This window comes from Oreochromis niloticus, linkage group LG23 (assembly GCF_001858045.2).
Source record: "Oreochromis niloticus isolate F11D_XX linkage group LG23, O_niloticus_UMD_NMBU, whole genome shotgun sequence".
NCBI lineage: Eukaryota > Metazoa > Chordata > Actinopteri > Cichliformes > Cichlidae > Oreochromis > Oreochromis niloticus.
Genome location: NC_031986.2, coordinates 7,618,287 through 7,645,723, shown reverse-complemented (window position 1 = coordinate 7,645,723; position 27,437 = coordinate 7,618,287). Strand labels below are relative to the sequence as shown.

Genomic DNA, 27,437 nt, shown 5'->3' with positions numbered 1-27,437 from the left:
TTCACACATCTGATAGAATGAGTTATCCACAGCTGGCAGGCCATGCCCAGTTTGTGCTGTGTGTGTGTGTGAGAGCGAGGGTGACGACGGGAACTCGAGTCCAAATCCTCCCTTGATTGCACCCACGTTCTCACTGCTGTGGTGCAATCAAAGCCCTGGGCTCCTTGGAGGAGAACATTCCTCTTCAGTGAGGTCTCTAATCAAATGGTTACCGGTTTGTTCCCCGGAGTCCTCTCATTGGTGGGCTGCTGGCTGGAAGGCTTTTCTGTGATGAACGTGCAATCCCGGCTTCTGTCGCTGCTGCATTTTAGGAGTCATTTGGAGAAATCAAGGAAGCCTGTCTTTATGGGCATGTGGTAGAGGAGTCAGAGGTGTGGTGGTTTCCAGTGAGGCGATTTTCACCGGGGTTTAGCACAGTAGCTCAATGTCATTAGACTGACTGCCTTTACTATATTAGCGGTGCTATTCTGAATGTGAAGGCAGACATTTCTCCAACTGTTTCTGCTGTGACCTTATTTTTATTTCTCTCATATTCCAATTTACGCTCGACACTTGGTAACATTTTCCTTGTGTTTCTTTTCCCCTGATTCAGATTTTGCATTTACAATCAGCAATACAATCTGATATGTGGAGGCCATTTGGGAGCTGCTCTACTCTAATTTTGTTTTGCTTCCCGCAGCTCACTGTGATATTTTCCACTTCCACTTCACTTAAATGTTGAAATAAAATGCAAGCATTTTTGACAAGCTTCCTATACAGAGGTAATTTTTGCCTGAAATATTCTGTATTTTCCTATTAGTTCGGCCTGCAGGAGGATGAAAGACATTTTGTATTAACAGTCATTCAAGAAGTTTTCAGAAGCTGCATACAAAGTCCTGCTTAAGTAGAACACTGGGGGGGTGCAAACGCAGGTCTCGCTGGGATGAGACCTAAGAATGGATTTCTTATCGAAATGGTAGTGATTTCAAAGTGAACAAATAGTCAGTGTGTCTCTGTTGAGCTACATTTATTGCTACACTTGTGCTGTACGACTACTGAAGTCCAACTTGTAAAGTATTCGGAAAGATGTTTGCACCATTTGACTGCAACTCGACAGCTACTGGCAGTTATTTTTGAATAACTTTCACGCACAAACTGTGCAATAAATTATAGATCTAGCCATTCAATAAAAAAAGTAAAGACAATGTTAAAATCAAATAAACCCTGCTTTATGTCCATGTTGGTAATTGACTTCATCATGCGACGATCAGTTGACCAAGCTGGCATCGGTGTCCCCTGGCACAAAGCGTGTAATCTCACTGACTTGGACTTCGCAGATGACATCGCCCTGCTGGGCTCGACTCAGGAAGACCTCCAAAAGTTGACCGCGGCCCTGCAGAGGGAGGTGACGAAAGTTGGATTAAGAGTTAGCGCCAAAAAGACCAAGGTACTCCGAGTTGGCTATGCACGTGCCCGCGTTCCTGTCATGATCAACCAACAACGTGCTGAAGAGGTGGAGAATTTCACATATCTTGGCAGCATCATCTCGAATGACGGGATCTCTGATCGGGATGTCGACGTCAGAGTAGGGAAGGCGGTCGGTGTCCTGTGACGTCTCCAACCTATTTGGAACTCGACCTCCCTGAATGTTAGGGTCAGCATTAGACTACTGCACTATACGCTAGTGAAACCTGGTGCTCAACAAGTGCAGTTACTCAACACCTGAACGTGCTTCAACAACGTGGCCTGCGGCAAATCCTGAGAATTTCCTACCGGGACCGAATAACAAATGAAGAGGTCTTACGAAGAGCAGGCACCCAGCCGTTAGCTCATGTTGTTGCAGAAAGACGCTTCCGCTTTGCGGGCCATATTTTACGTCTACCCCCTCATCGCCCAGCCAAGATTACCACTACATGGCTCCCACACACTGGCAAGCGAAAACAAGGCCGACCAAAGATCACATGGCGTCGAACGTTCATGGACGACCTGAGAACTGTCGACATTGCCTGGGAGGAAACTGAAGCAGTCGCTGCTGATCGACATCGATGGAGATCATTAGCTGCCCAATGCGCCGCCCGGCGTAGGAGGAACTAAGTCTAAGTATGTCCAATGGCCAGCAGAGGGCGACTCCTTTGACTTCTATACAATGTGAATTATTTTGCAGCTAAAGAGAAAGTCTGGCTTCATTTATGACTTCAGTGAACACATTACTGTTGGGTTTGTGGTCTTAACTATTAATTTCAATACTGATTAAGTAAATCACAGAAACACTGTAAATAAAAAGGAGAGTATTGCAGGGTATACTTTGGAGCAATAATTCACAAATTCCCAAAAAACAGAAAACCCCATGGAGCCAACCCTTAAATCTTCACTCTAATCAAAATGCAAGAGACAGTGATGCATTTCCGTGAAAATCGACAATTTTTTGTTATCACAGAAGCACCTTTCAAAAGATGAACCAGATTATATGAATTTCATATATTCGGCTTCCTTCACCTTTTTGCCGCATTCCAGTTCCTCTAAACTTTGTCTTTCTGCCATTTTTTCCCTGCTCAAGAAACTCTTAATCCTCTAAATGTCATCTTCCCCACTCTGAACACTTTATCACCTTAGGAGCTCTTTTAAGGGCTAAGATACTTTGTGAATCACTTACCTATGCCAGGATTTGGTCCTGACTTTAAGAGTGAATTCTTAGTAAACATCATAATTCTGAGAATTTTCTTAGAATTTCATCTTATTAAGCCTCAGTCAGATGCTACACTCTTCACCCTCAGGTTTATACTAAAAAGCCTTGCTCATGAATTTTCAGGCTCTGGTGGGAAACACTGTATCTTCCGATCATTAATAGTGTTTATTTGTCTTTCTCGGAATGCTTGAAATGATTCCCAGATATCATCAACAATTTTTTTCCTCCCTCTCTCTCTTGTTCACCAGCAGCTTGCTCGGATCGGTTCAGCCTGGTAGTTCACCTCGCGGGGAGAGGGGAAGAGGGGGTGGGCGTGTGGGGGATCACCCTCCAGCTCTGCTTCCGTAATTAGGGATGAAATTTTGATGAGATCCAGTTGACAAACCTCAGTGTCGTCCATGAAATGTTAATTTCTTAGCAGGATTATGTGAAGCAGTGGAAGCACGTACGTGTGTGTGTGTGTGTGTGTGTGTGTGTGTGTGGGGGGGGAAAACGTGCACAGACAACACACTAACAAACACATTTGGAGATGACGCTGAGTCAAAGACAGATCTGGGACATTTAAGTCATTGTAAAAGAGAGTGGGTTCTGTTGAGATCCGCTGCAATGAATCTCTGAGAAAACACATACACACACACACACACACACACACACACACACACACACACACACACACACACACCAAAGAAAGTAAATTCACACAGACAGCAGCCACTGAAGTCGGCACTGTGAGGCTCATTTCCAAGACACCTTGATTTTGACTAAATCAAAGTCATCCTCACATACACACACACACACACACACACACACACACACACACACACACACACACACACATATAAAAACACTGTATTTCTGTTTGCCTCTTCTCGTCTGTAGTTGTGCTTGTTTATAAGCCGCTGGCTGTGGAACCAGAGCAGATACTGTTGTTTTAAGCAAATGTGAGATTTTACTATTAATTGGCTGCTAATTTCTAAGTTGAACGTCTGTGTCTCAAAGCAAGGTTCACTTCTTCAGCAATCTGCATAATACTAAATTCTTCAACAGTGAAGACAACAATTTTCCACGCCTGAACAAAAATCTGCTACTGTTAGCTAACTAGCATTGGCATTATCAGCACTGACAGTGAGAAGTGCAAAGAAATTCACCACCTGGTTACTTTGTACAGCAAAACGCAAATTGAGGCACAGCACAAAGTTATTAATAACGTTATTCTGTTTATTTTTTTCATTGACAGAAAGCTTTTTAAATTGATACACTATGGGTACATTAAAGACCATACAAAGGCATGTAGGACAATATTTTATTATTATATGGTTTTAAAAAAATAGTCCAAATAAACAGAAAAATGTAACAATACTTTTGCCCTAATTAGATCTGAAGTTTTATTATGTTGAAATAAATAAATACAAATAGCCTCAAAATTCAAATCAGAAAGGAGTTTGTGTGTGTGTGTGTGTGTGTGTGTGTGTGTGTAGTTGAGTGTGTATTCATATCTTTGTGGGGACCAAAAATTTGAAGTTTACTATACTTTTGGGGACCAACAGCCCTTGTGGGGACCAAAATCCTGGTCCCCACAAGTTTGAAGGCAATTTTGAGACTCAAAATGTGGTTTTAGTGTAGGTTTGGGGTAAGGGTAAGGGTTAGGCATTGATTTTTCATGGTTAGGGTTAGGGGCTAGGGAAAGGATTATTTCGATTAGAGGTCCCCACAAGATTATTAATACCCGACGTGTGTGTGTGTGTGTGTGTGTGTGTGTATTATAATCCTAAAAGTATGTGAAATGCTCAGTGCTTTCAGTCAGGCTTTGACTAATGAAGCTTTTGTTCCTTATGCTTCAGATTTTGACTAATCTATTTTCTATAAATTCTCTCTGAAATTCAAAGACCTTTGAGTTATTTTACTTTAGAATAGATAAAAGGGTTTCAACACACCGAAAATCAAAAAATCCAAGAGACTACAGTATAACAGGGTTGTTAACTTAGTGTCCCTGTTTGTTTTCCTCCTGTCACATCCAGTCTTGTGAAGTCAGCAGCGAGTCTAATCTTCATATAAAGTGGGTGACTGGTCCACTTGAGAAGGGAAAAGCAACCCACATATCCTCCGAGCAGAGCAAGTGTTGAGCCTCACCTTAAGCGATAAGAAGCAGTTCCCCTTAGATGAAGATGAGATGCTTTTGTGTCCCTATTGTGTCACTTTCCTTTTGGATTCAGAGTGTGATCACTGTGTGAGATCTGGGTGATCCTCGTGTACTGTGCAAAGATGCGCATTGGTGTATGTGTCAGTGTTTGCGTCTGTGCTCACTAGGGAATCGAGGACAAAGAGAGCTGGAGTGGAAGGCTTTGTATGCTGCGAGGGCTCTTCAGCCACTCACATTTAAAGTTTGGAAGCCAGGATGATTCAAGGAACTCAATTAAATTTGGGTCTGAGGCACATTCTAAAAATACAAAGGAACAACAAATTAAAAGCTTAATTTAAGACAGATTCAAGTCTTTCACAAACAGTAGTTTTATTTTGACTCCAGCAAATATCATCCTGCTGTCATTAATACTCAGCAGAGCACCAAATGGGACTGAAAATACCTCTTAACTGATGCATCACTTCCTTCTACTAAAAACTACAGTGCATTAGTTTGATTTGTGTGACACCAGTTCAACACAACAGTCTATATATTGCAAAGTAAATACACTACAAAAAGACAGTCCCAGCAATCTGATGATCTCTATTAGTAAGCACTCGGCGACAGTGGGGATAAAGAACTCACAGCAGAAACAGGTTCATGGATGGACAGGCATCTATTGCGGGGTGAAAGGAAAAAAAGAAAAGAAAATAGATGCATAGTGAAATCACAAATAACAACGAGGACCAGCAACAAGCTACAGAAGAGAGGGGGCATATCTTTTGTTTTGTTTTAATAATATTAATGTTCATCCATTCTCTTATTCTGTGCAGTCTTTCTTCTGCTTCTCTGCCTAAGCAGTGAAGCCCATGCCTCCCTCTCACCAACCACCTCCTCCAGCTCACCCACTTGAACACCAGGTCAGCTGAGAGATTTCTCCAGCATGTCCTGGATCTACCCTGGAGCCTCTTCCTGGCGGGATATGCCCAGAACACCTTCCACATGGAGGGACTCGAGCCATCCTGTTAGATGGCCGAACCACCTCAGCTGTCTCCTTTCGACGTGGTTGAGTAGCGGAGCTACTCTGAGCCTTTCCCGAATGGCTGAACCCCTCACCCCATCTCAAAGGAAGAGACACCCTTTGGAGAAAGCTCACTTGTATCTGCGATCTCATTCTTTCGGTCACTACTCAGAGTTTGTGACAGTAGGTGAACATAGGGATGTAAATTGACTAGTAAACCGAAAGCTTTACTATATTATATTTTGCTTTAAGAATATATCAAAGTTATTACTCAGAAAAGACTCCTCTTGTGCCACACTTTGTAATGTTATAAAGACAAAAATTTGATATAGTCAGAGTTATAAAATCTTGCCTTTTCTTGCCTACGAAACTACAGTTCTAACTAGTCAGGCTTGCTGTCTTTGGCAACACATATAATATCATTTGGAGGCACTAGCTAGCAACTGCCTGGTGAAGAATGCAAAACAGACAAAGGCAAAGAAGCAGTGTGTATGATACTGGTTGTCTTTTGTCCTTTCACAGTTACAACTAATTAGACTGGCCACATTATCCTCTTTCCTATCCATCTGACTAGGATCCCTCCTGGGTGCTATGGGAGGAGGCTCCAGGGCAGACCCAGGACACGTTGGAGAGATTACATCTCTTGGTTGGCTTGAAAACCCCTTAGTTTTCCACAGAAAAGCTGGACAGGGAAGTCTAGGCTTCCCTGTCCAGGGCTGAGTTATGGGTTGCTGCCACCCATAACTCAGCCCTGAATAAGGGGAAGAAGATGATGGATGGATGGATGGATGGAAATTATCCTCTTTCTCATTTTCACACAGCTGATAGGGAGCTGGTAAAAAACAGTGCTGCGTTCTCCTACTCGTTCACCTGCAGTAACAGATGGGTCGGAACCATCATGCAAGACCCCCATAAATCAGTCTTTCTGTTGGACTGACAAGACATGTCAGAGGTGAAGCATTATTTTTAACCTATTCCAAACGAACAGCAGCACTGTCTCCCCGGTCAAACCTGGGTGCAATATGATACCACAAACTGCACTATAGACAGTTTTTGATATGGCAGTCTGATCTGGGCCAATCAGACTGTTTCTTACAATTTCTGTGTCATGTGTTGCATCGTGCAATTGCTTGTCTAAACTAGCAGTGGCACTTTTAAACAAAAGATCATGGAAACAAACTGAAGACGGGTGATGGGGTGGGTGGACGCGCATGTTGTGACAGGTTGGTTGTTAGGGGTGATGTGCAGACTTATGAAACGTCTTCGATGTCGGCACATTTCATTTTGTAACAATTTTTCAACCAAAGACATTAAGCCAGTTATTCAACACTGAAATTTCTGCTGGGTTATGACGAGATAAAAGTCCCCGAGAAGACCAATAACCCGTTGTCAACGGGGTTGATATTGATGTAGTCTGAACATGGCATTAGCAAGTCCAGTAAGGATGTCCAGCGTAAATTCACACAGGGCATCAAACAAATTGGAACCATTTTTCAATCAAAAGTCAACGTCATGAACGGGTGTTCGAGCAACCATTGATTGTGCTGTGCTCCACATCATACAGACACAAAATGTCTGATTTGATCAGCACAACCTGCAGAAACTATCTTCATTTTAATTCCTTGATTTTTTTTTCTTTTCAGAAACAATAAAATAACCTTGTGCTATCATGCCGTTTGTCTCGCTTACATAAGGTGCACAGTTCAGTTTCAGCCTGGATGCAGCTGAATATTGCCAGGTAGCTAATTCAGTTTCAGCTTGTGTGTGATCGCAGGCAGTAACTGTGACTGAAGGCTGTAATTGTCTATAGCTAACAAGCTATTGATCTACACTGACTGACCAGGTCGCTGCAATCATATCTGCCATTATTGCCTCCCCGAATATGTCTGGCACTTACAATTAAGTCAGTGGGTGGTGGTGGAAAGTGAAAGACTGCATGCACATATGAATAGGAAGGTGCTGTGCATCTGTGTGTAGTTTTATTCATCTACACTTATTTGTGGCCACTGATATGGCTTTCCCTATACAGAAATATGATGCGCATGAGCTAAACATGTATGTGTCTGTGTTTGTGCACGTTCTTCTGAAGTCTACAGAGAGAGACACTTCAGAAGGATTCAGATAAAAGGCAGGTGTGTCAGAAATAGAAACTGAAGCTGCTCAGACATTGTTGGTTTGCAGCTGTTTCCTGTCTCTTTTACTTCTATTTCCATCTGTTTTTCTTCGTCTTCATTCAGGCCCCCCCACAAGCACACACACACACACACACACACACACACTCCTTTTTCCACTGCTACCTATATAATAATGTATATCAGTAATGACGCTCAAAATTTCAGAGTTGTAAAGCAGGTCAAACTTTTGCCTGAATTTCGACATGTGTATTAAAAATGTCATAGACCCGTTTCAATCACTTCAGGGCAAAGCGCGCAGAGCAGAGGATGGGATGTAGGCGCTGCGACATTTGCTCAATTCTACTTATATTCTTGTGCATTATACATAAGCAGGCCTGCATTTTTGCCTTGTTTGATGAATGATTTAGGTGTATCCAGTTTCCGTTATTAAAGCATGAAACGAGTGGAAATCAAATTTGAGAAAACGTAACATTATTTGCAAAGGAAGTTCAGACTGTGTTTATATATTCTTTTCTGTACCACTGGGCCCAAAATAGCAAGGAGGTGTTTGTTTTGTTCCCAAGTGCTGTGATTTCACATTGATGTGCAGCTTTAACTGAGGGGGAAAAAAAGTGAGTAGAAAGAAAGTGTTGTTAACTATCTGTGATGAAAGGGGCGCTTTCCGGCTCAGAAAGGATACAAAGGGATGTGCTAGCGCTACTTCACCAGTAATCCAGGTGCTCAAGTAAGAAAAGAGCTAAATGTTGAGAAGATGAATCGACCCGTCCACTTTCTGTTGGGACTGAAATGTCTCAGCAGGAGTGCACTCATTAAGGTGGTGCCATTGAAACTCTATAATACATAGTGTGTGGCCCAAACACAGAGCAAGTTGCCTCCTTTTCTTTGCCACTTCCAGCATTGCAAGGAAGAACGCAGGCTAGAGACTCTTTGACATCAAATGATAAATGGTAGAGCCGACTGTAATTAGTGGCCATTAGTGGATGTATATCATCTGCACAGTTATTTAGTCATTACAGTTGCCTGACTCATTTTTACTTTTCCCCTCAGGCTGTGTACTTCTACTAAATCGTTCAGTGTGTTTTTATATGCATAACACAGCTCATCTGTCTCTCCTCCAGTCTTCACACTGCCCATCCCTAACACATGCGCCTGAAACAAAAAGTTGAGGAAATAAACTAATGTCTTTGCAAACACACAGTGGCATTAAGCTCTAATTTAAAATCAAATCAGCAGACTGAAACATAGGGCAGAAAAATTGGCATGAAACTGTATGCACATCTGTTTGGCATGGCTTGGTTATGTACTGAGAATAATAATATTAACAATAATAACTGAGTGCATCCATTGGTATAGCTTTAGTCTGATGTTATTAGTGAAACTGGGCCGGCATGTCAGGATGCTAGCATTAACTACAAAAATTGATCGTTGCCCAAGTATTACTTTGAGCAATCACAAATAGTTGCAGCAATTGCAAGGTGACTGCACAGGTCCCCAGGTAGGAGGAAACCTGTCTCCAAACAGTCACAGTCCAACTCGGACTGACCTCAATCACCCTAATTTCCTGTAATTTATAAAGACAGACAGATTGCCCTCAAGTTGCAATCAGTCTAAGTCAGTCTGTGATGATGAGTCAGACTTTTCTGTGATGCATCTCTTTGCAATAGGACACACAACTCAGCTGGCTGCCAAATGGTTGAATCCTGGTTGTGTTCCTAAATAAAAATAATGTTTTTGGTAACTTTCTCATTTTGCAGTTAAATGGCCTTCCAGCTGAAACTATTTGTGGAGAAATTTAAGAACTTTCCTTTTAGATTTATGAAGTTCTGGCTGAACTAATTTCTGTGTATGCAGATTTGCAATTGATTTGTGACTTTTGCCGACTTTGTGACAATAATCAGCATATTGTCACAAACTGATTGCGTGTATTTGCCAGTTTTATTCCATCTGCAAACTGAAAGCAGATTGACAGCACTGATTTTGTCTTGTTGCCGTTTTATCGCCATCTTGATGCACCAAAGTTGCTTTGAAGACGATAACTGACTGCGAATGTTCACAGACCTGGTCCCTGTCTTCAAAGCCATGATTTCAGGCAACAAGTTCATTGAATACATTCACAATAATTCGTGTCATAATCTCCCACCTCCGTTTTCTCCTGTGTCACCCCTGTGTGGCTGTAGCACTAAGGCCACACTTATTGTGATTCTCATGCAAAACTGTGAATCACATCAGGGGCCAGGCACATGTAGTTTATTAAAGTGCTTTAATTTAGTTCATCCTAAACCACCTTTTCATGTACAACTTATTCCATATATAGGTTCTGAAAAGCCTTTATAACATTTAGCCCTTTTTTGTGTGTTTTTATAAGACAACTCAAATGTTTCCAGTATTATGACAGCCACCTATCAGTCTGTTCTTATAGCGTCTTTAATTTTTTAATTTAATTTTTTTTATTTTCAATCATTGTAATTGCATTACGTTAGGTAGCAGTGAGTAATGTTACTATACAATCTCAAGGTGAATATTGTAATTACCATCTATAAACAATGTCATTACTCATTACTTTTCTCTTGCATAACACTAATGGCGAGTGACTACCCGCTCTTAGTCAGCATCAGCAAGATGACAGCTTTCTTCTTTTACAGTGAGTCGAGCTGCAATCTGTACTATTGGTGATAAAACAGTGATAATCGTTAACACTAACAATCATGAGTAAGTAATGATGAAACAAAAACAACCTGAGCAACTGAACTGAACAACATGGGATGATCATTGAACTATTTGAGTATGACAGAATACAGAATATTGTTGCTCGTTAATCTATTTTCAGTTTATAGAGTCTCTGTTCCTTATTTAGATCTTCACATCTTTCCTGTTGTGCGACGTAAAGCAGAAATGGTCAAATGACCAAAGGATACAAAGTCACTTTATACCTGGTAAAGATCTTACCCGGTCTACAAGCCTTTTTCTGACATGTGTACTAGACTAAGATCATGGTAAACATCATATATGCTAACACCTTCAGCTGGCACCATGTAGAAGTGACTTTGAGTGAAGTGACAGTGGCGGAGGAGAAGAAAGAAAGTCAATAATGATCGACAAAGCACTATATTACACCTATAAATTATATCTATCCAATTACATAGAGGATAAATGAGCACTGTCCCTGTTTCACTTAAACGCTAAGAAAAAATGAATGAAAGAATGTAAATAAAAAATCAAAAAAATGTATTGCCGCTGACTTGAGCTCTCCGGTAGACAAACCAAAGCCCTGTTTCTTCACTACAATCCTTGTGGACATTATGACCTATTGATTTTTGGTTACTCTTCATTCTAACTAGGACAACATCAATCCTTCAGGCACCAAAACACGTATACCTGTCGGTTGCAGTAGGAGGAATGAACGAGTGAACCTCTAAAGTAGGAAGCTAAAGGTCATGCAATGCTGAGAGAAACTGCAAGAAAAAAAAATGCATCTGTATGCATCTCAGATGCTACAGGACACAGTTAGCCCGTTAGCATGGTAAATGTTAAAGTTTATAACAGTACAATTACAAAAAGACCAAAGGGCTGCCAAAAGAAGAAATCTCTCTAAAAGGAACATGTCAGTACAGCTTTGGTTTGCAAAGTTGCATCTTTTGGCCATAATGGACACCACCATGTTTGATGAAAACCAAACACTGTATATCAGCACAAACACTTCATACCAACTATGATGAGCGGTGGTGGAAGGGAGATACTTGGACTTGTTTTGTAGTAACAGGACCTGGACACATTGCAGTCTATGAGTTGACCATGAACTTCTCTGTATATTAAAGTGTTCTAAAGTCAAATGTGAGGCTATCTGTCCCATAGCTAACACTCGGCTGTCATTGGGTCCCAGAACAAGACAATGATCCCAAGTTCAGCAGGAAATCTACGACAGAATGGTTTATGAGAGCTGTGCGTACATGACCTGAAGAAATGTCATTTATAATTCCTCCACAAGAATATGAGAGACTGATAAAGTCAAACAGAAAGAAGTTACTCTAAGTTACGGCTGTTAAAGGTGGTTCTACAAGCTACTGAATCATGGGGTGTATTTAGTTTTTCAAACACAGTTTCTACATTTTAGCTTAGTTTTTGTTTAATAAAAAATGACATGCTGTAATATCTCAGGTTGTATTCAAAATATTTTAGTGCCTGCTAGAGACAAGATGACTTTTATCATGACCTGATATGGGAAACCGTGAGAACCGAAAGAGGATGTGCTTTTGTTTTTCACAACTTTACAACTCTTATTATGGCTAAAATATATATTCAAAAATATTGGAAATTCACAAGTTTCTCAATTTTTGTCCAAAACATTAACATCTCAAATATATCTGAACAGCCTGATCTAAACATATATGAGCAGACCATAGCAACAATCCACCAACGAACTCTGACCCTTTACATAGACTCTTAATAACAGCATATACATGACTTATTACCAGTGTTGGTCAAGTTATTTGAAAAAAGTAATCAGTAACTAATTACTGATTACTTCCCCCAAAAGTAATCCCATTACTTTACTGATTACTTATTTTCAAAAGTAATTAATTACTTAGTTACTTAGTTACTCTTTAAAAACACGATTTACAACCTGAATAGGTGATAAAGCGATAGATCTTTCAGCCCAATTCTACTTTTTCTGCATAATCCATCATACAAAATGTAATCAAATGGAAAAGTCTCTTTTTAAAACTTGTTTTATTAGTTTTAATCTTTTAACTTTATGCATCAAACAAAAATTAAATTATATGCAACATTCTCTGACTGGAAGAAATTTGTTTAACATTTAAACCTATTTTCTGCACATTCCAGCACATAAAATATTTTTTTGTGTTTACACTCACTCTTTCAAATAAATGCAAGTGAAACCCAGCAGAAAATAAATAAAATCAAAGACTCAGCGGTCCTGTTGCTCTATTTTCACCTGGCAGGCGGAGGTTTACCCTGGTGCAGGTGCCACAGCGGTCAGTGGAAGAATCCGCGAGTTTCTCTGTGAATTTCTAATTCCGTGGTAGCGCACTCGTTGCTTGCTCGGAAGTTAAGGGTTTTTTTCACTGTAAAAAGAAGTTTTCTTCCCACGCAGTGAACAGCGGACGCTAATGTTTTTGTCACTTTTTACGGAATCAGACCCAAAGTAAGGTCAGTACTTCCACGCTTTAAACGCTGCACGCTCATACTCTCTCCGCACTCGATATATTATCCATTGTTGATCTGCACACAGCTGTTGCCACAAACGTCGCACTCGCTTACGTCACTGTCATGAGACACTCTTGCAAAACAATCACGGTTTTAGTAACGCAGTAACGCAGTAACGCAGCGTGCTTACGGGAAAGTAACAGTAATCTAATTACCGTTTTTGCAATAGTAATCCCTTACTTTACTCGTTACTTGAAAAAAGTAATCGGATTACAGTAACGCGTTACTGCCCATCTCTGCTTATTACATCCCTTTAAATGGTTTTTTTTCTGAGCTTTGTGTCAGTTTGACATTATATGAGTCTCAGCACTCAAAGTGTTTTTGTGAGTGACTGTTTTGGATTTTGGAAACAGTGACATAATGTTCTGAAAAACTGTATGTGGTCCTCTTTGGTAATTGCCAATTTTCCTATTGAAATGCTTTTTAACATCATTACATTCAAATCATTAGATACAGTTGATGAATTTGCTTTTCCTAACAGGCTATAATTTTCATCACTGTAGCTACTCTGTTGCATAAAAATAAGCTGGAAAATATGGAGAGAAATGGAAAATGTACTAATAGGTTTACCAATTACAATTAAATGAAACTGCTGCTTGAACCTCAACATCCACCAGGTCAGCAGTTACATGGATAGAGTTAGCAGGGGCGTAAGGTTCAGTTCACATCAATACATTTATAATGAATTTGTACTTATTTTACATACCCGAGGGTAAATCATACACCAAGCATACTGTAAGGTCAAATTGCAAGAGAACTGATGTGAAAGATAACATCTTTCTCAGTGTAGTTTCTGAAAGTATGCTTGTTTTGCATGAAACTAAAATAGATCCTAACCCTAATAATCTTCAACCTTACCAGTGAGCTGCTTAAGGTTAAGAGGTTAAACAGTAGCACCAGTTTAACCTTGCATCAGTGGGGCTCAGGAGTAAGAGTGGGTCGTCTACCAGTCAGAGGTTGGTGGTTTGATCCCCACTCCACCTGTCAACGGGTGAACGTGGCTTGTAATAAAAAGACTACAACATAACTCTTGGGTATGCTGTAGAAGGCAACATCAGGGTAGAAAGCAGTAAATTAAGTTAGCAATAATACTTCACTACCAAAGTTAATAGTACATTAAACTGGTCAATCTACCTACCTCAAGGTGTTACCTAAAAAGTCCTGACATGGGACATGGATGGAGAACTTCTGGGGTTTTCTGTTATGATTTGCAGATGGATGTCTTATAAGGTGGGACCTCCATGGATCATGACTTTTTCACTTTGTTATGATCATTGGGGATTTTTGCACTGGTGTAATGAGTGGTGGCGTGATGGCGAGTGGTGTACTCTTCCATTATTACATAACAATATCTGATTTTTGGATTGTTGGCGTGTCTACGAACAAGTTAATCACTTCAGTTTGTTTCACCCTGCCATGGAGGTAATGTTTTTGTTCTCATAAAACCTTTGTAGTGTTGTAGAGTGGGGTCATTTTAACAATACATTATAATTTGGCTTACATCCATCAAGGTCTGATGATTTATTGGTGGAAAATTGACAAAACAATTTATAACCCTTGTAGAAACTCTTATTCTTCCAAGTGTGGTGTGTTTTGTCAACATTTATAAAGTACTGTATAAAGATATTAAATATCATGTCACATCTGACCGCGGATCTCTCCTTAAAGGTCAATGGATTGATCTGAAGATCAAAGTGATAATACTGTCATTTAGAGCTATTTAAAACTGTTTTGCTACCATTAATTGTATTAAAACAGCGGTCCCCAACCCCTGGGCCACGGTACCGGTCCGTGAGTCATTTGGTACCGGGCCGCGAGAGTTGAGGCTCGGGTTTAAAATTTATGGTTTTAAGGGTTTTTATTGTATCAGGGTTTAATTTTTTTAATCGTTTTTATTGTTAACTCAGTTTCCCTGGGTCTTTTCCCATGTGTTATGAATACTTCTTTTTTTGGTACCGGCACTGGTTTTATTTTGTTGTATTTATCTGCGACACCTTAAAGGCCGGTCTGTGAAAATATTGTCGGACATAAACCGGTCTGTGGCGCAAAAAAGGTTGGGGACCGCTGTATTAAAATATAGGCATAAAGGGAATGATACATGGGGATTCTAAATATCATCTTACTTTGGATCTCTGAGGTAAAATAAGGTCAAACTTTCATAAAATGTCTTTTATCTTTAAAACTAGGCTTAAAATTCTACTGCCTTTGTTTGAATTGGCAGCCTTTAGGAAATGATACTAATATATGAGAATTCTTTACAGTTGACCCTAAATTGTGTTACATCTTTAACGGAAGTATCACCTAGTTAGGTAGAATATACTCTAGTACAATATTATATAATAAACTCAAGTTATTCATGTCCGGTTATTAAGTCAATATCGATTAACCATCGTCTACTCTGACATACTGTTCATATACAAAATAGTATTCCCTTAAAAGTAAATACTGCCTGGAGAGTGAGCTGCCTTGGTTTGAGGTTTGTGGTCTCTGAGTGCTTCTTGCTGTGGAATGAAATGAGGGAGACATCAAGGGGAAGGCCTTGGAAAAGGTGGAGCCCACCATATGCATGAACTCTAGAAATTTCTGAGGCTACCATACCAACCAGTGGGTGATATCACAATTTACTGCCTTCATATTGCAAAATGATCAGGACGAAGCTGACATTTCCCCTAACCTTGTCACCAGCAAATCAGATGTCGTACTGATGGAGTTAGTGTTGTGTTGTCCCATGCCAGAGTTACGATTGTGAGCATATTGGTATGCTGATGTTAGGATTAATCTCAAAGCACAGCTGTACCCGCGGCGTCACAGCGGCCAGCATGCCTTGGCAAACAGCTGATGCAAACAAGTTTAGAACTGCAGTATCCTTAAAATCCAGTTTTATAAAGCATGCAAGGGAGGCAAAAAACCCCCCCAAAAAACAGCAATGTGAGCTGTCACCAGCAGGAGACAAAGGGTTATGTTACACTTTTAATCTTTGAGTGCTAGAAGGGTTCTGCTATCCAGAGGGCCTTTGGGCAAACAGGGTGATAACTGTAGCCCTGCTTTGTCAGTGGCTTAATCGTATGTAACATTTTAACAGCTGCTTTATTGAATCCCCACACAAAATTGCAGTGTTTCTAATAGTTACTCTTTGCACCCCTGGCTCAGATCTTTGTTGGCTTTGAGGCCAACTTGGCCCTTGCAGGCCTCTTCTGCTTGATCTTCACAGAGCTGACATTTGGCACAGCGGTAACACCTCACCAGCTGAAAGGACAATTCTCACACAAGCCTCCTCGATGGGCTATTTCAAGTCCAGTGACATTTCATTAGATGAAGAAGAGTTTAGAGTCCTGGCAAATGCTTCTCCTCACATCTCAGGTAGCCAGGCTTGCCGAACCGACAGTCACCTGTGGGAGGGTGGTACGCCAGCTTCACACACACACCAGTGTGAGCACGAGTCGCACACGTGTGGAAATGGCAGATGCGAATGTGTACACACTTGCAGACTCACACACAAGCTGGCGGATGTAACCTTTTATGGGCTCTGTAATGCAAATGTCTCTTGCCCTGTGTGTGTGTGTTTGGGAGGCTTAATGTCTGAGGATAAATCATTCTTTTCTTGAGTTTTGCAGTCCAGTTTGTTTGCAGTGTCTTTTTAAAGAGTACTCAACTTATTATTCTTTGGGACAAGGAGGGTAGTTCTCAAGCTGAATCTTAGTTTGAGGTAAACTTGGGTGAAAGGTCTGTAACACCTGATGCTCACCAAAAAGACAAATCTTCTCATCATTGCCCCAATCATGTGGTAAATATCCAGAAACCGACTCCCTCATCACTTTTGGGGGGATTATGATGTGGTGGCGCAGTGGCTTAAGAGTCCCACATAACACCAAAAAATCAGCACGCAATAAGCATATGCATATGCCAAAAGATGGACTTCAGGGTCTGAAAAGTGAAGCCAAAAGTTTAAACCTGCATTCTTTCTAATGATCAGTGGAAGGCAACCTCTCTGGTTACAAAGAAAAGTTTTATTTTCTATGAGGAAACTACCTTCATCTGTCATCAGTAAACACTTTCCTGATGAATTCATGATCTCTCTTCTACTTTTAATTTCTACTGAATACAAGGTGCTGTTTGTTTTATAACTTATTGTGTCTATTAAGTCAAAATGGAAGATGCAGAGTTTGCATTAGGGTGGACCTAGCTTATGATTCACAACCCCCTACCACCTACCACCTTTCATCATCACACCTGGTTTCCAAACATTAGGACAAGCTGAAGGCTTCATTACCAGACTCAATGATATTATAGTAGTCAAGTATATCCAGTCTATGCTAAATCTCCATCCTGTCTCGTGATTGCTTGGAAGGGCTTAGACTGGAAAGGAGGAAAGCTGTTGGAGGGCGGTTGTTGTATTTTCCAATTCTGAATTTTTTTTTCAATTTTATATTTAAAATAGCTTCAAGCAGATGAGTTCCATGTATACTGTTTATATAAAAAAGAACCTAGCTGTCATGATATCACCCACTGACTTTGGTTTCAGCATTTAAAGCCTCATAGTGGCTGCTGGAGTGTTAATATTTTGGCAGCAAAGTTACAAACCAAAGGACATTTGGGTCAGTTTAGTCAGAAACACCCTAAATTGGTCGTTTTCTCACTAAATTGACCCAAGGTTAAATTGTTAAAATGGTCATTTTGAGGTTGTTAGCACTGTCTAGGAAGAAGGTCCTGTGTTTCAATCCACCATCTAGCCGAAACCTTTCTGTGAGGAGTTTCCCCATGTTTGTGTGGGTACTGTCTTTTTGACTGAGCTGTTAATTAAATGCTGAGCATATTTTTTTAATGTTGATATCCATATCATGACATGTATTGTCATCTGTCATGGAATATTGAGTGGGACATTGTGTCGCCATGGTGATGTCTACCAGTGTGTTGACAGCCATTGTGATCATTATAAGTTCTACTTACAGATAAGATGATCTCTTAGATTTTGTTGCATTTTACAGCATAAATGAACAAATTAATATATTTGTTTCAAACATCTGTACGTCTTTAATGGTTAAAAATACGGAGCTACTTTCCAAGCGAACACAAGTGCACTGACAGAAATATTTGCAAATTAATGCAGCTACTTGTGCTTTTTTGCTTTTGTTTGGTAAACACACACTGTCCGAGGTGGCAAGCATAAGACCTTGACCAGGAATTTAGCTTCTCTTAAAATATTTAATTCTTGTGCAAAGAAAGTTAGCGGAGCTTGGTAAAACCTTGCCTTTCATTCCTTCAGCATTCCGGAGTTAATGAGAAACCACAAAGGAATGGCCAAGCAATCATGTAGAGCTTTAAAGTGCTGGACTGATACCAAAGTGAAGTGCATTAGGTGGTAATAAGACCAAGCTAGGCTTGGATCATGGCTGACACATTTCCCATCCCCGTGAGCTCCAACCATTAAATCGATTTCCATCTGAGTCTCCCATGTCCACTCCACTCCAGCCAAAGCTCTGCCAGTTAGCCAGGGATTTGGGAGGTGTGGATAGACTTTTAAAACATAGAAGGAGACAAGAGGGGGAGCTTGAACTTGTGCGGTCTGTACTTCCAGTTAAGGCCAGTTTATTTAGCAGAACTGCTATGTATGCAAAGTATTAGTATAACTTAAACTAGGTGAGGAAAAACAAAACGTTTTAATTCACAGAAATAAAAATAAAAACTAGACTTTGGTGGAAAAAAGAATGGAAGTATATGAAACAATATTGTGTACTCACAAAAATTTAAAATAATAATAAAGTTTTCATATTTATGTATCTGGCCACATTTGATGATCTAACCCAGGGGTGTCAAACTCATTTTGGTCTGGGGGCCGCACACAGCTTAATCTGATGTCAAAGGGGCCAGACCAGTAAACTCATTCCAAAATTACATAGAACTAACAGTAAGTCCACTTTTTTTCTTTGTATTAGTGCAAAGAAGAAATAAATTATAAAAATCTTTACATTAAATTAATTGTCCTTTTACACTTTTACTCAGTTTAACATGTATTTAAGTGCATTATACATAAAAATCTGATCACAGTGATTGTACAATGTTTTAAAACATTTAGTCAACAAACAGTTTTGTGGAACTTAAAAACACTGCCCTGCATGTTAAAATACATCAAACACATCTAAATTTAGAAATGAATGAATTTAAAATCCATTTTCCACATCTAGGAAGCAATTCTGAACACATAAATTGAGGCCACACACTTGAAATCTTAAGTGGTAGCTGTTTTAAACAGACATTTGATCAAGTAAATTTGGCCCCTTCCTTGTTAATGCATAAAATGTAAACAAAAAAAAACTCACATAGATAACATATGTGGCATGCATAAGACATAATATTTTACTTAACAATAGTCTTCTCTTGTAAATCTGTTTCTGACTACCACTGACTTTCACAGCAATTACTAGAGCAAATATTTACATTTGTTTATTTTATAGTGCAACGTTCAAAGCAGCATTCCATAGAATTTAGTCTTGCTCAGTATTTGCTCCTGAAACTTGGCATCTTTTAGCCTGCACAAGTGCATCAATATCAGGCATCATATCTTGAGTAGCAGCCAGTTTCAGAATCTCATTTAAGTGCTTATGTGTGAGCTTTGAGCGTAGCTTTGTTTTATTAATGGTCATGAGTGAGATGACTTGCTCACAAAGGTAGGTAGTCCCAAACATGGACAACATTTTTGCAGCCAGTGCTGTCAATTTAGGATAGCGTGGTAGGAGATACTTGTAAAACGTGTCCAAGTCCACAGAGGCAAATTTGTCCTTCAATTCTACATCACACTGCAAATCAATGATTTCAAGTTGCATGTCAACAGGCACATCAGAAGCTCTGACTGTGAATGGTGAGCGAAAAACTGCGAATTCTGTCTCGAGTTCGCTAAAGACCTGAAATCGTTTCTCAAATTCCCTCAGCAACCCTGAAATCTTGTCTTTGTGCTGTTTCATGTCAGGATTAACACTTGCTGCGCACACATCTCGGAGACAGGGAAAATGAGCAGGGTCTCCGCTTGCTATCTGCGTCTCCCATAACGTGAGCTTTAACTTGAATGCATGTATGCTGTCATAATACTGTGTTACAATTTTTTTGCGTCCCTGCAACATTCTGTTCAGATTATTCAAGTGCTCTGTAATATCAACCATAAATGCAAGGTCCTGCAGCCAAAGTGGGCACTGTAATTCCTTAACAGGTTTTCCTTTTTTCTCCATAAATTGTCCGATTTCCCCACGTAGATCAAAGAAGCGCTTCAGCACAGCACCTCTGCTTAACCATCTTACCTCAGTGTGGTATGGCAGACCATGGGTAATGTTACAGTCACTGAGAAGGCTGCCAAACTGACGATGATTGAGACCTCTGGCTCGGATGAAATTAACAGTTCGGACAACCACCTCCATGACGTGATCCATTTTTAAGGACTTGCAGCATAAGGCCTCCTGATGCAAAATGCAATGAAATGTCCAAAAATCACACCCCCCCCCCCTATTTGCGGCTTGTACTTTCTCTCTGAACTTGGTCACAACACCTGCTTTTTTCCCGATCATTGACGGCGCACCATCAGTGGCCAGGCTTACGGCGCGGGACCACTCCACCCCGACCCTGTCCAGTGCTCCAACTACGGAGCGGAAAATGTCCTCAGCTGTTGTGGTGTCGGTCATAGGCACCAACTCGAGAAACTCCTCTGTGACAGTCAAAGTATCATCAACTCCACGAATGAATATGGCCAGTTGAGCGACGTCTGTAATATCAGTACTCTCATCAGTTGCAACAGAAAATGCCAGAAATGACTCCACTTTGTGTTTCCGTTGGCTGTCCAAATCTGCCGATTGTTCCGAAATCCTGTCTGCCACGGTATTTCTCGTCAAGCTAATATTGGCAAAAGCTTGTCGCTTCTCAGGACACACAATTTCAGCAGCCTTCAGCATGCAGTTTTTGACGAACTCCCCCTCAGAGTACGGCTTTGATGCTAATGCTACTTGACTAGCAATTACGTAGCTGGCTTTCACCGCAGCATCACTGACCTCTCGGCTCCGTGAAAACAGATTGCTGTTTCCTCAGACCAACCAACATTTCATTTACCTTCTGTTTTCTCAGTTCTCCATGCAAGCTGTTGTATTTTTCACCATGTTGAGTTTCATAGTGGCGCCGAGTATTGTACTCCTTAAGCACCGAAACTTGCCGCATGCACACTAGGCACACGGGTTTCCCATTCACCTCCGTGAACATATAGGAAGAAATCCATTTTTCTTGAAAAATCTGACACTTTGTGTCCACTTTTCTCTTTTTTGACAAAGACATTTCGCTGATGAGGGTGCCCGTTCCAAGAGAAAAAGCGGGTAAAGCGATTGAACTGACTAAAACACAGCGCCCCTAGCGAACAACATAGGAACTGCAGATTTTAAAGAAAATGAAGTTTATTCTTTTTTTTTAATAATGCAAATTTATCCCCGGGCCGGACTAAACCTCCTGGTGGGCCGGTTCCGGCCCGCGGGCCGTATGTTTGACACCCCTGATCTAACCTGTCTAACTGGGCTTTGGTACATTCTTTTATAGAGACATGAGGAGACATGAGGATGTCTTCATGAAGTGTTCATAATTTAACGCCCATTCTGATGTTCTTACATTTTGTCCCTGAAAAAATATGTTGTTGTTGTTTCTTATTCCAACATTCCTGTTAGAAAACTGATACTAAAACTGATGACTAATCTAAAATGAATGAACCCACTCTGTGATGAAAAAAAATCTTCACAAAAATGAATCAATCAGGAAAAACACAACTATAATGAAGCTTATGCATAAGTTCAATAAGGAAGATCTGTAGTCTCACATCTGTCTGCTTCCCAGGTGTTTGGTGACTAATCTGTGCTTTACAGCACTTTCACTTTCCCACGCTATCAAGCTTTTTGCTGACATCACAGGTCTAGTCCAATCATCTTTCAGCCTTTCCCCTTCACTTAAAACTCACTGCTCATCTGTCATTCTCCCTTGCAGATGCCTTTGTGCAACCTACTCCTCCCCATCTCCAGCTCTCCTATTACTCAGGCTCAATCCAAGCCTCCATCTTCATCTCCACCATCAGAATCTAGACTCCAGGGCTCCTGCCCTAATTCCTATCACCACTGGAATTCTATTTTGCTGTGATGGGCAGATAGAATTAAGCAAAACAGCTTAATTCAATTCCGTATATCAATAAATCATGTTCAGTTCCTTTAAATTCAGTTCAATTCAACAACAATTGCCTCGCGGCAGTAAACACCCTTCAATTATACAAAGAAAGCAGAGAAAACCCCAACAATCACATGACATGTATTTAAAATCCCACTTTAAAATAATAGAACAGGTTATATACTAACTTTTATTTCCACTGTTCTAATTTTTACAAAATTATTTGTCATTTGTTTTCCACAGCAGTTCAATCAAATACCGATAAAAGCCTTAAAATGCTTAAATGTAACAAAGAAAGAAAAAAAAGATGGCTGTATTCTTACAGTAATCGAAATGGAAGCTTGTACTAAATTTTAAATACATGGCTGGCTTTTCAGAAGTCTTTCTTCTGAGTTCATTACTTTTTTCTTATATTTCATACACTATATGGACAAGAGTACTGGAACGCTTACACATCCCCCCTTACAGGAGCTGCTCGGAAAGAAAATCTGTGCTATGAAGCTTCTGGCGCACAGTTTTAATGTCGATCTTAATGCCAGAGGCGGTTCGGATCTCTGTAGACACTGAGTCAGCAGAGCGATGGACTTTTATGCACTATGCGCCTGAACACTCGGTGATTCCACTCTGTAACTTTACTCGATCTGCCACTTTGTGGCTGAGTTCCTGTGGTTCCTAAACACTTCCACTTAGGGTTAGGGTGTACGACTTACAACTGATCATGGAATATCTAGAAAAGATGAGAGTTTACAAACTGACTTGTTACAGTGCTACGCTCGAATTCAGTGAGGTCTTTAGAATGATGCATGGTTAGGTGCTTGATTTAAACACCTGTGACACTGAAACTGAAAACACCTCAATTCAAACTCACATAAATTTGACAACAACTAACAGACGTCAAAGGGGGAAAGAGTTAAGTTATGTGGTCCAATACTTTCGTCTATATAGGGCATTTCTAAATTATACATCACAATGACTTGTGATCTAACAGCACTGTGGACATGTGCTCTTCACTTGAGAGATGTGGGGCCTTGTTTGTAAAGTTTACATCTTAATAGTTATTTAGTCCTTTTATCGAGATTTTGCGAGGATGGATTCCCATGACAACATAGAGGAATAGGCTATAAATATCAAAATACCCAGCAAAACCAAGCCATCTGGAATGTTAAGACTCAGTGATAGACTTTCATTATTTTGAAGCAGCCATGTTATGTATAATTTCCCTGAAAACAGCTGCACAGTAAAGTTTTAATGTGAAAGGCTGCCCGGCATGGCTGCCATCAATAACATTAACCCTTCTCACCACAGGGACCTCAAACTCTCGAAATTCACAATGTGTCTCCTCTAAAAATTAAGGGCCGTTTGCACCACCTCAAAAAACCTGCATTTGTTATGCATTTAATCATTCAAGGCAAAAGACTTAAACAATGCTCATTTAATTATGACAGTAAGTTAATATAACAGATACAGTTTTAATATAGGCATTTTAAATCTTCCATGAGACTTGAGTAAAGCTAAAGGAATAAGCTTGATGTTTTTGAACACTTAACCTCACGAGAAACACATGCGCCTTCTTTTCTGGAAGTTTGAAAGTGCTAAACACATCCCATACACTCGTTTTGTTTGGTTCCCGGTGTCTTCCATTGTTGTGCTTGCACACAGGGAGCCGAGTAATGCATAATTCATTGTTTACCTGATGGACACAAAGTCTAATTAAATCAGCACAGTGTCTCCAGCTGTGACGAGCGTCTCTGGTTTTTGCTTCTTCGTGTTAAAGTAACAAAGTTGGTCGTGGGAAAGTTGCGCTGGCGCTTACTGAGAACTGAACTCTTTGACCGATCTCATGTCAGTTTAGCCAGACAGCGGGTACACTTGTGACTACATCTGATATTCCAGTGTTCTTAACCCCCCCGCCCCCCAAAAAGGGGGGAGATTACAGCATTAGACTGTTTTGGCTGTCGTCCAAGGCCTATTAGCATAATTATAAATTTATTCTTTGTATCGTGGGATTAACCTGAGTGGGGACACAAAGCCCTCCTTTTGCATCTATTTGCACCATAATCTTCAAATTGTGTGAACAAAGTCATAATGATGCTAGCTTATGAGTCACCTCAATTCACTAAATAATTAAGGCAATAAATGAATGATATACTACTCATTTACAAGCGATAGGAGACGAATTTTATTATTTAGGTATTCATAGAAATGTAATTTGGGGGTTAATTCACGAAACACCCGCTTCTTTGTATGAATAAATGTGTGTACTGAGCATCTCTCTCTATTGCCTGGTGGCGATTCATAAACAGTAAAATCTTACCCTTTGCTTGGTTCTCATTAAACCGAAGGAAGCTGAACGAAGAGACCCCCCTAACTCCCCACCCCCCACCCCCCCTTCCTTCCAAGATCTATAATATTTGGTTCAGGGAGCTGAGTACAATCTCCACAGTACAGTGTGTGCTCGCTCGGTCTCCCACGCACCCACACACAATTACACTGGACTGGACTGCACACACACCTACAAAGCTGGGTGATATCTGTCTAAGGGGAAAGTCTTTTTATTAAGGAGTAAATGAGTTTTTTTTCCACCCCTTATTTATGCATTCATAAAGGGAATATATGAGTTTTTACCAATCCACACAACACCTGATGTCATCTTTTATCTCTGTCTGCTGAAAGAAACGAGTGTTTATGTAACACGTTTGCCAGCCAAGACTGTCCAAGGGTCAGTCGGTGAAGCTGCACACTTCAATTTAAATTATATTTGGAAGATTTGTGTCAGCAATACCCTGCTTTAAATTCATTAATGTGTACTTATAGCTAGGAGTCCAGTGCAGCCCCAGTTCTGCTGGATGACAAAGGTAAATAGGTGATCGGACAAGAGAAAGGAGGTGTAGGAGCTTTGCTTTTATTTAACAGCATGAGGCATGCGAAGTTGAACTTTTTTTTTTTTAACTTGTTTATGTTTCCTAAAATTTTAGACCTTCTAGATTAACTTGCAAAACCAGATTTCATTTCTCTACCTTTATTTTCTGTGAAGTTTTCTTCTTTAAAATGTTATGTTTAGTAACAATGCAAACAGAAAAAGTAGTAGCATGTTCATAAATGACATGAGCTTTCAAATAAAAACACAGGTGAACTAGTCACAATTCACACAGCATTACTGTCACCGGCTAAAGATGGAAAAGTTGCCAGCATCTCTATGGGGGCAAATTTCGCAGGTTGACCGGCCAGGCTTCACCCCCTGAGGTTTGTGGCAGCGATGAGAGAGGCTTGCCCTGCATAGCTGAGAAGTTTTGCTTGACAATTTTGGGGCAGAACAGAATGTTGGTTGTTAAATTGCTGGTTATACATCAGAAATACATTCAAACTACCTTTCTCTGGGCTTAGTCTTGAGAGATACTGCAGACAATGAAGGTAAGATAAATGCTAGAAATATTGGAAACTCTGGTTGATCTTGATTGCATCATTGTTTGCCTACTTTTGTTGCATCTTTGGCTGTGTTTCTGTGTTCTGTCACATATTTACAAAAAGAAAAACACAGAAATGTAGCACAGTACAATATGAAGACAATAGCTCATTTAGGCATTGTTTAATGGTCTGCCTCATGGTTTTGTACTTTTTGTTCAAGGTAGTTGTTTCTGAGTTTATGAAACAGAAACAGTGAGAAAATCTAAGGTTTATTTGCATGTGGACACTTTATCAATTCTCTGCCTGCTTAAACTCTAACGGTCTTTTGACTTTCTTCTCTCTTTACTTGTACATCAAAGTCTTACTTCGACTCTGGTAGCTAGCTTGAATACAATGCCTACTGCTTTATATTTTTTCTCTTTTGTGCTGATTTGCAAAAAAGCATTATGTTTTAATAGTGGCCCGTACTCTACTGCAATGTCAGCCAGTCATTTGGGCTTTGTTATTTACGCCTTCTGAAAAATCGGAAACAGTACGCTTAGTTCGATACTGGCTATATGCTGTATTTGTTATATTTCTAGCCATTATAATTAATGCTTATTTAAAGTAAAAGTATTTTGAAATACATTTTTACCTCAAACTAAGGAGGCTGATAACACTTTTATCTCCAAATGCAGAAAATGAAGATACCACCACTAGTTATAAGTAGCTTAGCTTAGCCTAAGTTAAGGCGTAGCCTTAGCTCAGGCCCCCAGTGGTACCCCTCAGCTTAGTGAACACATGGTATCAATTTCAAAATTCTACACTGCCTTGTTCGCAAGCTATTGCATTCACAAGATTTTCGGAAAACTTGACCTCTGACCTTGAGGTTTAGGTCACTGAGATTCGGACTTATTTGAGATTTTCAGCAGATACACTGAAGGCATCAATATCGAGGTCCTGTTATCTCATTCACAAACGTGGGTGTCCATGTCACCTAGCGGGGTGACAACAATATCCCATTCCCTTTTATGGCCGTTGAGTAAAAAACAATTAAAAAAGCGTAGGTTTAACAAAATTTAGCACATCCAACATTTAAATCATGACTCACTTATGTACTCCATGTAAAACATAAAACAACACATAACAGATTTATGTAATGCTTTCTTCTTTGGTCCAGTGTTTGCTTTTTGCCTAGGAAGTGCAGATAGCCAACAAATGGCCAAATGTACAGTAGCACAAACTGGCTTTGGCATTAAAAAAGTACTGAATCACTCTTTGTGACAAGATTGCATGTAAGAGGTTATTGAACTTGCCATGTTCAATAAGTGCTTCAAGGGTTTTTTTTCTCATGATACAAAATGCAGGGAGGAGAATATTTAAATCAAGCATGCAAACTGATTAACTAATGTTTGCGACATGCAATTTACTGCTAATTGCGCGTAGAAGAAAAGCAGCTCTTATTGTTTGTGCTCAATATTAAAATGAACTGACTGCAGCTGTGTTTAGAAAACAGCACAACTTGTGTAATAACCTGTAAAGCTAACCACACGTATGAGTGCTATTTGAGGATTGTGTTTACACTCTGTTTTACCTTGCATAGTATATCTGACCCTAACAGTCCAATACATGAGTTTTTGAAGCTTTATTTTTCAGGACTAGCTAAGTGCGCTACATCAGTTTTTGGTTTGTTAGCTTGTTCGGTTTTTTGGG

The 27,437-nt window shown here is 40.1% G+C and overlaps 1 protein-coding gene across 3 annotated transcripts in view; it reads left to right on the top strand.

Moving 5' to 3' along the window:
* Window positions 1–27,437, top strand: part of LOC100689728 (gamma-aminobutyric acid receptor subunit gamma-3) — a 147,878-nt gene that overhangs the window by 3,960 nt on the left and 116,481 nt on the right. The window lies entirely within an intron of this gene.